A 10978-nucleotide genomic window follows, 5' to 3' on the forward strand; every position below is an offset into this window, starting at 1 on the left:
CCATGCATTTCAGCTAAATTCTTCATGCTTGATAACAGATTCCATGAATAATGTCCATATTATTTAGATAGTTGAATGGTTTATCGTTAACATAACAATGATTGCTCAGAAACGTATATTAACTCAGTTTCAGCATAATCACACCAATACACTTGACGCTGAGACATAGCGCAATTTCTACAAACATGTATTTATATATTCAATCCGGCATGTGAACACAGACTTAAGTGTAACATTTCTCACCAAACACACTGCTCTTGGATATTAATAGAACTTTTTAAATACCGGTTTTACCTTTTTACACGCAGCGAAACACCACCAAACTCGATGTACCTGCCTGGTTCGAACTAACAGACACGCCTCCCGTAAAATGGCATAAAAACTATCGCTGTGTCATCTTGACACACAGCCCCCTTCGTCATTAACCTGCCTCCTCCTGCCACTCACTGGACCACCACCACCACTACCACCACCATCTCTCCAATCCTATTTGCCCCCCCCCCCTCCACGTCTGTTTGTTTACTTTCTTTGTATCTTTTATTTGTGTCAGTCATTAGAGTGCGGCCATGCTGGGGCACCACCTTGAACGAGTTTAGTCGAACGAATTGACCCCAGTATTTTTTCTTTCTTTCTTTCTTTCTTTCTTTCTTTCTTTCTTTCTTTCTTTCTTTAAAACCTGGAATTTAATCTATCGGCCCCTTTTGCCGAAGCACTAAGTCATGGGGGCACGTAAACACGCCAACACCGGTTACCAAGCGGTGATGTGGGAAAATACAGACACAGAGACATACACGCATTATATATATATATATATTATATATATATATATATAATATATATATATATATATTATATATATATATATATATTATATATATATACTCTTTTACTTGTTTCAGTCATTTGACTGCGGCCATGCTGGAGCACCGCCTTTAGTCGAGCAAATCGACCCCAGAACTTATTCTTTGTAAGCCTAGTACTTATTCTATCGGTCTCTTTTGCCGAACCGCTAAGATATATATATACATACATACATACATACACACATACTTATACACAAAGAGCTTCGTTCAGTTTCCTTCTACCAAATCTACTCACAAGGTTTTAGTCGGTCCGGCACTATAATAGAAGATGCTTACTCAAAGTGCCGTGCGATAGGACTGAACCCGGAACCATGTGGTTGGGAAGCAAACTTCCTACCGCTCAGCCACTCCTGCGCCTATTTGTCATTGTGTCTTTTTTTTATTTACTTTTTTGTTTGTTACCAATTTTGTTTTGTGTTTTGCTTGTTTTTTCTTTTACTCAAAGATAATTGAAATGTAGTGGGGTCACGAGATATATTAACGGAGCGCTACCGTTAACCGTCTGGTGTTGAGTTCAAACTCAATGAGTTCACTCAATGCTGGAACTCAAGGTTTCTCCATTTGCCGAGAAGAGAAGAAAACTGGAGAAATATTTATCGATTGGTGAGCCAATGACGGTTAACTTGACGATGATGATGATGATGATGATGACGATGGGGAGGAGGAGGAGGAGGAGGGAGGAGGAGGAAGACGAGGAGGAGGACAAGGAGGACTACGACGACGACGATGATGATGATGATGATGATAATGATGATGATGATGATGATGATGTCTGTGTGTGTTTTTGAGTAGATAGATAGATAGATAGACAGAGAGAAAGAGGGAGAAATATATAAACAGACAGGCAGACAGACAGACAGACAGACAGACAGATGCGTGCATATATGCATATAGTTATCATCATCATCATCATCATCATCATCACACACATCATCAACCATGCTCTATAGAGCCTCGGCAACCTAATTCTTCCGAATCAACAACATGGAAAAGATAATCCTGAAGTAAAGGGCAAGTACATGCATACATACATGCATTCATGCATACGTACATGCATACGTACGTACACACATACATACATACTACATACATACATATATACATACATACATACATACATACATACATACATACATTCATGCACACGTGCATGCATACGTACATACACACATATACACATACATACATACATGCATACATACATACATACATACATACATACATACATACATACACATGCACATACAGACAGACAGACAGACAGAAGACAGGCAGAACGACAGAGGAAGAGGAGCGAGTGATGGTAGGTGTGTGTGCTTCATTAGTAATTGTCACCTTTTCTCTGACACAGTGTTGAGAGGAATGGGGAGGAAGAGAGGCGCAAGAGGGGACTTGTTTCTTACTGTAGAGGAGAGGAGGTGGAGTGAGGGAGAAGGCAGATGAAAGACGAGAGAGAGAGAGAGAGAAGGGAAGAGGAGGAGGAAGAGGAGGGGAGATGAGGAGGGGGAAGAAGAAAGGAGGAGGTGGAGGAGGAGGAAGAGGAAGGGGAAGTGGGAGAGGAAGAAGGAGGAGGGGAGGAGGAGGAGGAAGGGAAGGGGAGAGGAGAAGGAGGAGGGGGGGAGGAGGAGGAAGAGGAAGGGGAAGTGGGAGAGGAAGAAGGAGGAGGAAGAGGAAGGGGAGTTGGAGAGGAAGAAGGGAGAGGTGGAGGAGGAGAGGAAGAGGAAGGGAGGAATGGAGGAAGAGGAGTGGAGGAGGAGGAAGAAGAGGAAGTGGGAGAGGAAGAAGAGGAGGAGGGGATGAGGAGGAAGAAGAGGAAGTGGGAGAGGAAGAAGAGGAGGGGAGGAGGAGGAGGAAGAGGGAGAGGAGGAGGAGGAGGAGGAGGTGGAGGAGGATGTGGTGGAGGGGAGGAGGGAGGAGGAGAGGAGGAGGTGGTGGAGGAGGAGGAGGAGGAGGAGGAGGAGGTGGATGAAGAGGAAGTGGGAGAGGAAGAAGAGGAGGAGGAAGAGGAAGAGGAAGGAGGAGGAGGAAGAGGAAGAGGAAGTGGGAGAGAAAAAGAGGAGGAGGGGAGGAGGGGGAAGAAAAGAGCTGATATAAAGAGGGAGAAAGAGGAAGATGAAATTGGAAGAGCTACAGGTAAGGAATGGAGAGAGAAAAACGTGACTTAAGTGGTTTCAACAAGATTTACAATATTCTTTTCTACTCTAGGCACAAGGCCCGAAATTTCGGGGGAGGAGGCCAGTCGATTAGATCGACCCCAGTACGCAGCTGGTACTTAATTTATCGACCCCGAAAGGATGAAAGGCAAAGACGACGTCGGCGAAATTTGAACTCAGAATGTAGCGGCAGACGAAATACCTATTTCTTTACTACCCACAAGGGGTTAAACACAGAGAGGACAAACAAGGACAGACAAACAGATTAAGTCGATTATATCGACCCCAGTGCGTAACCGGTACTTATTTCATCCGGCCGAAAGGATGAAAGGCAAAGTCGACCTGGGCGGAATTTGAACTCAGAACGTAGCGGCAGACGAAATACCACTAAGCATTTCGCCCGGCGTGCTAACGTTTCTGCCAGCTCGCCGCCTTAAGATTTATAATATGGTGCAGTAAGTGTAGTAGTCGGTTCTGTGAGAATTGAAACCATACTCTCCGAATACCATTTGACTAAAATTCTAACATATTACCACATCGTCCCATTAAACAACTTAGTCTTTACAACTGGACCAGTCGACACTGTTTACATCTACCTAGACTGTAGGTTTAATTAGTTTATTGGTCAAACTACAATTAATTAACATTTGGTCACTGAATAATTAATTCGTATTTGGTCACTGTTTAATTAATTCGTATTTGGTCACTGTTTAATTAATTAGTACTTATCAAAAGGCAATCATTATGGCCAACATGACGTGGATGTTTTGTTAGGATACCAAATCCTGAGTTATTTACTTTGAAAGGTCGTCTCCTGTGGGCGCATGGTGCATAAAGGCACGCGTATATGTGTTTGCCGGCAGACGACAATCGTTTGTCATAGGCGCCGGCCTGTTGGCCATTTGTGACATCATCACCTGAAAAGACACTGAAATTCTATATATCATTGACAATGAGATTCGGCTATTATGCCGCTAGTGGACGTCTGCCATTGAGGAGACTAAGCAGGTCGAACTCACAGTTCTGGCATCTACAGCAGACGATTCTCGTCTGGCAATGATATAAATAGGAGTGCTCTCTCTCTCTCTCTCTCTCTCTCTCTCCCTCTCTATCTATCTATCTATCTATCTTACTCTCTATCTATCTATCTTACTCTCTCTCTCTATCTATCTATCTTTCTATCTAACTCTATCTATCTATTTATCTTTCTCTCTCTCTCTATCTCTCTCTCTCTTTATCTCTCTCTCTGTCAATCTATCTATCAATCTGACTCTCTCTCTCTGTATTTTCTCTTTGATGATGATATGTTGATCTCCTGGTACTGCCACATCGATTATTAGGCACTCTTGTTTGTCCTTCCTAAAGGTTACTATATCCGGCCTTCGGTGCTCTAACACCTTGTCTGTCTGGAAGTTAAAATCCCTGAGGATTTTTGCCTTCCCCTTTTTGTCCATTACCTTTTCCTGTGTATGTTGGTACCATGCACCTGTTACCTCGTATCCATACTTCCGGCATAGTAGCCAATAAAGGTTTTGGGTTACCTTGTCGTATCTGCGCTAGTACTCTTTCTGCGCAAGATTTTCACAAGCACTAACAATGTGAATCACGCTTTCGACCCTCTTCCCACACATTCTGCAGAGATTCGTTGCACTTGTTGGGTAGATATCTCTTTTCACTGAGTTCGTATCCAATGCCTGATTCTGGGCAGTGATGATTAGGCTTTCAGCATTCTTTTTCAGGTCACCCTTGCTGAGCCATCTCCATGATGCTTCTTGTCTTTTAATTTGTTAGTTCCACAGTGGAACTGATCACATAATTTCATGCGGAGTAGGGATTCTTCTCTCTCATTGATTTTTCGTGGTCAGAATTCATGAGCACTCTCAAGTCCATTTTTGGTAAATCCTTCTGCATTAACAGCATACTGTAGCAGGTCTGGCTTGCTATTCACCAAATACTCTGCTTCGTTTCTTCTTTCACTGTTGATGCACTCCCGTACGCTAATCAGACCACGTCCACCTTTACCCCTTCTCATGTAGAGCCTGTGTACATTTGCCTTAGGGGGAGGGGCACCATGTATTATCATTGTCTTTCGAGTAGTGCCAAGGGGTTGGTTAATCTCCGCTTGTGTCCATCTCAGGATGGGTGCACTATAGCGGACTACAGCAGCAGCCCATATGTTGATGGCAGTCACAAGGTTATTTGAGTTGAGTTTTGATTTCAAGAGAAGTTTGAGACGTTTCAGATATGTAGTGATGACCTTGTCTTTCATTTCTCTGCGTAAGATATTGTCCAGTTCCAAGATCCTTAAGCACTTGTACCCATCATCATCCGGGTCTTCCATTCTCTCTCCGCTTGGCAATTCTATGACCCTACAATTTACTCCTTTCCCCCGTTTCAAACTGAGCTCCGCACACTTCGAGATACTGAATACCATCTCTATATCCTTGCTGCACATCTGCAGTCTCAACCAGCTTCTCCATTTCAGGCTCTGTTTTTGCGAACAGTTTTAAATCATCCATGAAGACAAGGTGGTTGAGACGAGGTCCATTCTTTCTCAGCTCATAGTGCGCGTTGATTTTGCGTAGGACAACAGAAAATGGTACCAAGGCTATAAAAACTAACAATGGTGAACAAGAGTCTCCCTGAAAGATACCTCTTTTGATTGTTACCTTGGCTAAGTGCTACTTGTTACAGAAAAGACGTGTTTTCCAACTAGGTATGCTGTTCTTAATCAGTGCACACACGTTCTCCGCTATTCCACACAAGTCGAACTGGCTTTGCCGGAACTGCGATATGCGATCAGTGTAGCGTTGCACCTTTAATGTTTTTGCCCGCACATATTGTTTTAGGGTTTCGATAACAGTTTTGAGCGTTTTCTTTTCTGTTTGGTATTTTGCTTCAAAATATGCCTTTGTACCTTTTTTAGCATTCTTCCATTGCTCTTTGGACCATTCTTCTATGCGACTCAGATTTTTACGCAAAGTTTTAAATATTGCCTTCAATTCTCCGCTTCCACCATGGCTCCTTCTGTCCGCCTGCTTTCTTCTCTTTCTTTCCAACCAGTTCATCTACTAAAATTGAGGTGGATCTGATCAAGTCCCTTCTTTCCGTTAGATTTTCCGCCAGAATGTATTTCAGAATCTCGTCAATTTTCTGGGTCGTGCATTTCACATTGTTACGGTCGAAGCTTCTCAAATTCACCGACTTCGTCTCTGTTCTCAAAAAGACAATACTCTCCTTAGAATGTGAGCTGTACCCAACAATGCCGTCTTCTGGATCACCTCGAGCCTGACAGCAGCCCCAATATTCTTAATATGTTTTTCAAAGCCCTTGGAAGCTGCTCCTAATGCTCCAATTACCACTCGGTATCACCATTACTTTCCTCATGCCCCATAACTTTTCAATCTCGTCCCGCAGTGGCTGGTATTTCCCAATCTTTTTTGTTTCTTTACCTTTCAACCTCGAATCGCCTGGTATTGCAGCATCTATTAACTTTGCTTCTTTTTTATCTTTATGGATGATCACGATATCTGGTCGTCTCGTCTCTTTGATTTAGTCGCACTGCATGTTAAAATCCCAGAGTATTTTGTAATGTTCGCTTTCACTTTCTCCCTCTGGCTTCTGTTCATATCACTGTTCGGCTCTCTCTCTCTCTCTCTCGAGGTTTGCTTTACCGCACAACAGCTAGTGGACATATCTGGCCACATGTCGTATCTCCTTTCGTATTCGCTTTGTGCGAGCTTATAGCGCTCACTAACAATACGGCTTATACTTTCTCCCTTCTCAGAGCACATCCTACACTGTAGCGAGTCAGTGCTTTTATCAATGTGATATTTGGAGTAGTTTGTTCTGAGAGTTTGTTCTTGAGTGCTGCACACTGATACCTCAGTGGGCTCTTTTACGTCTCCTTTCTGAAGCCATTACCAGGTTCTATTCCAATCAATCTCATCTTTATTCTTCAAGAAGTGACTGTGCATCTTCTTGTCCTGCCAAATTTTCTTCATCTGCTCTCTCTGGTCTTTCTTAAATTGTGTCGGATCTACAGCTTTGCTCACTTTAAAAGTTCCCTGCATTTTCACTGCTTTAATCATTTCTTATTTACTCCTCTTGACATACCAAACCAGGCTATTGTCCTCTTCCCTTACACAACCTTCACAACACTCCAATCCCCGTCCTCTTTCTTTCCTCTTTACATACAATCTTGACACATCACTCTTGGGGTGTAGTTCCTTGTTCATTGTCATTAATTTACGTGTTCTCTGGTCTATCTCTTGTAATTCATGCTTCTTCCAAGATACTATTCCTGCCCCATATCTCATCAAACCAACAGCCCATGTGTTAATTGCTCTAATCTTATAGCGGCCATTTAGCTTCGATTGGAGCACAAGCCGAGTTCTCCTCAAATACTCTTTCCTCTACATTTCTTTCATCTTATATGCATTCATCTTAGCTCTTTCAATGATACCCAGGTACTTATATCCTTTCTCTCCGACTTCCTTTATAGTTTCACCACTTGCCAGCTTGATCCCATAGTGGATTATCATCATCATCATCATCATCATCATCATCATCATCATCATCATTATTATTATTATTATTATTGAGTGAGAGAGCAGTTCATGCCATCAAAGTGATACTGGGGTAAAATATACGAAGCCCAATATACCCATCATGACTACCCGTCTGATAAAGGTACACCAGGCACATGCATCACAACCATATGTGCGCGACATGGTGATCGCATATCAAGATAAACAGCACATGACCTTGCAGGTGAGGCCCAGTTAGAATTTTCTTCAGGTTGAGTAGCCTTATTTTCTTCAGGTTGAGTAGCCATTTTCTATTATTATTATTATTATTATTATTATTATTATTATTACTGAGTGAGAGAGCAGTTCATGCCATCAAAGTGACACTGGGGTAAAATATACGAAGCCCAATATACCCATCATGACTACCCGTCTGATAAGGGTACACCAGGCACATGCATCACAACCATATGTGCGCGACATGGTGATCTCATATCAAGATAAACAGCACATGACCTTGCGGTGGGGCCCAGTTAGAATTTTTTCTCAGGTTGAGTAGCCCATCCCGCTCAAAAGGTCCCGAATAAGGGTTGTTTAAGGATGTTGAAAGAACCACCCATGTTTCCAGAGGTGAATTATTCAAACCCCAAAGAATCCCTCTCAACACATGGCTATGATGCTCCCCCACTACTTCTGCACCATTATTATTATTATTATTTTATATATTATTATTATTATTATTATATTGTTGTTATTATTATTATTATTATTATTATTATTATTATTAAGGCGACGAGCTGACAGAATCGTTATCATGCTGGGCAAAATGCTAAGCGGCATTTCGTCCGTCTTTTCGTTCTGAGTTCAAATTCCGCCGAGGTCGACTTTACCTTTCATCCGTTAGGTGTCGATAAATTAAGTACCAGTTGAATACTGGATGTAATCCCTATTCCTCTCCCCCAAATTTCAGGCCTTGTGCCTAAAGTAGAAACGATTATTATTATTTTATTATTATTATTATTATTATTATTATTATTATTATATTATTATTATTATTCTATATTTGACTTTTGCTTTACATTTGCACAAGCTGGCTCCAAGTCTCGCTCCAGAGACCTCAAGAGCCAACAAGTTGGAAGTTCATGTTGGTGTGTATGCCTAGGGTGCCATATATTGGTTTGTGACTTAGTGTTGTACTAGTGAATGCCTAAAAAAACACATACGAAAATATGTTTGTTTTAAACTTGAGATTACAAAGAAATTATTTTGCGTAGGATATGAGCAGTTCCTATATTATTATTATTATTATTATTATATTATTATTATATATTATTATTATTCAGTAGTTTTATTTTATAGCGTGCTTTCACTTCACTACCGAGCACAGCTCTGTGTGCCTTGGGTATGTGCTGTGATTTGTTGTGATGCTCTGATGGTTATTGTATGGAAAGTGTTCTGCGTAGGATGTGTGCAGTACTAGTAGTGCAATTTTTGTATGTATATATGTGCTTGTAAGTCCTGGTGTTTTGTTATGTATTTGTCTGAATATATTTTTATCATGCCTAATGCACCTACTATGATAGGGATTGTTTCTGTTTTCAGATTCCACATTCTAGTTACCTTCTATTTCCAGGTCTTTGTATTTGAGAGTTCTCCATTTCTTTTAGAGACACGTTGTCATCTGCCGGTATTGATACATCAATTAGAAAGCATTTTTTTTCTTCATGATCTCTGACAACTATATCTGGTCTGTTGGCCTTAATTTCTATTATTAATATTATTATTATTATTATATTATTATTATTATTATTATTATTATTATTATTATCATCACCACCATCATCACCATCAACATCATCATCATTGAACTTATTGCAAAACATATCAAATTTCCCGCCAGTTTCCAAACCACCAAAAGTTTGTGCATTATTATTTTCCTCTAATTATAAATTGAATCCTTCTCAAGTCAATACTGTGAGACTGCCAATCAGTTATTATCACCAACATCATCATCATAATCATCATCATCATCAGCAGCAGCAGCAGTAGCAGGAGCATTGTCATTATTTATTTATTTATTTCTCTGTTTCGTTAACCTACTAACTGAATATGTAATTACCTCATCTTGAATACTTGAATACGTTCAACGAATGCATTGCTCTTGTTCGGCCTGAACACACACACACACACACACACACACACACACACACACACGCACACACACACGCACACACACACACACACACACACACGCACGCACGCACGCGCACACACAAACACAACACACACGCACGCACGCACGCACGCACGCACGTACACCAAACAGTACTGTATCGATTTTATCGTTGGCTGTAATCAATTGTCAATTGAGTTTAGTTAGAAGCAGCAGGTTTGCCAGCACTAATACCTCCTTCCTCCTCCTCCTTCGCTTCATCCACCTCCTCCTCCTCTCGCAAAGCGCGACTGCATCGTGACCTACCTCTGCCTTCTACCACTGTCATGTGATATTTCATTTATTCCACTGCAGATATTCCACCTTTTTATTGACTGCTATTTATATAACAAGCTCCTTTGGCAAAGACCCAGTCCTAATGAAATTGCTTGTTCGGACTGGGTTTGGGGCTTTTTGCCGTTTTCTCTCTCTCTTTCTCTCTCTTTTTGTTGTTGTTGTTGTTGTTCTTGACTTTTTCTCTTTTTTTTTTTTTGCGTTTTTTGGCGGGTTGTTTTCGTTGCTTTACGTTTTATGAAAACTTTTATTTTAAATTCTATTCTTAGTAATTGTTACCTGAAATATTAAACAGTGATTGTCTTCGATGCTTGCTTCACATCAAGTGTGCTGCCTTCAATAGACATTTCCAACAAGCTGTCCGTATTATTATTATTATCATTATTATTATTATTATTATTATTATTATTATTATTATTATTATTACCATTACATATTGTTGTTATATTACAACAGCTCGCTTCCTTTCGCTCGGGCTTTCACCTAATCTATTATGTCGCTATTATTTTGCTGGTTTCATATGCTGCAGAATTACCAAATTAATCTATTGTTTGTAGCTTTTGTCTGTCTGTTTGTCGGTATGGCGTGTATGGGGAGGGGTCGTGGGGAGTAGAGGAGGAAGGGTTGGCCGGATGGGAATTGCCAAAACAGGAAAAAAAAAATAGACGAATCAGATGCTTTCGGGACAAATAAATATCAGCTGACATTTTAGAGCATTGATTAAAAATTGGGGAGTTGCTAATTAATATTGTTGTTGTTGTTGTTCTTGTTTGGTCCATAGGCAGTTCAGTCCAAACAAATATCTCATCAAAGGCGTTCCATCCATGGCATTCCATCCCATATTTTGTTGTTGTCGTTGTTTCAGACATACTGTATTCAATGTGCCCTTCAATATTTAAATAGGGAGATACTACTTTCATTTCTATA

The 10978-nt window shown here is 40.8% G+C and overlaps 1 protein-coding gene across 1 annotated transcript in view; it reads right to left on the reverse strand.

Moving 5' to 3' along the window:
- Window positions 1–9168, reverse strand: part of LOC115218265 — a 70048-nt gene extending 60880 nt beyond the window's left edge. Inside the window, exon 1 of the mRNA XM_036508290.1 lies at window positions 9166–9168. The gene's annotated coding sequence lies outside the window, so the exon portion shown is untranslated. The remainder of the gene's footprint in view (window positions 1–9165) is intronic.
- Between the last annotated feature and the right edge of the window lie 1810 nt (window positions 9169–10978).

Source organism: Octopus sinensis, linkage group LG13 (assembly GCF_006345805.1).
Source record: "Octopus sinensis linkage group LG13, ASM634580v1, whole genome shotgun sequence".
In the NCBI taxonomy this organism is placed as follows: Eukaryota; Metazoa; Mollusca; class Cephalopoda; order Octopoda; family Octopodidae; genus Octopus; species Octopus sinensis.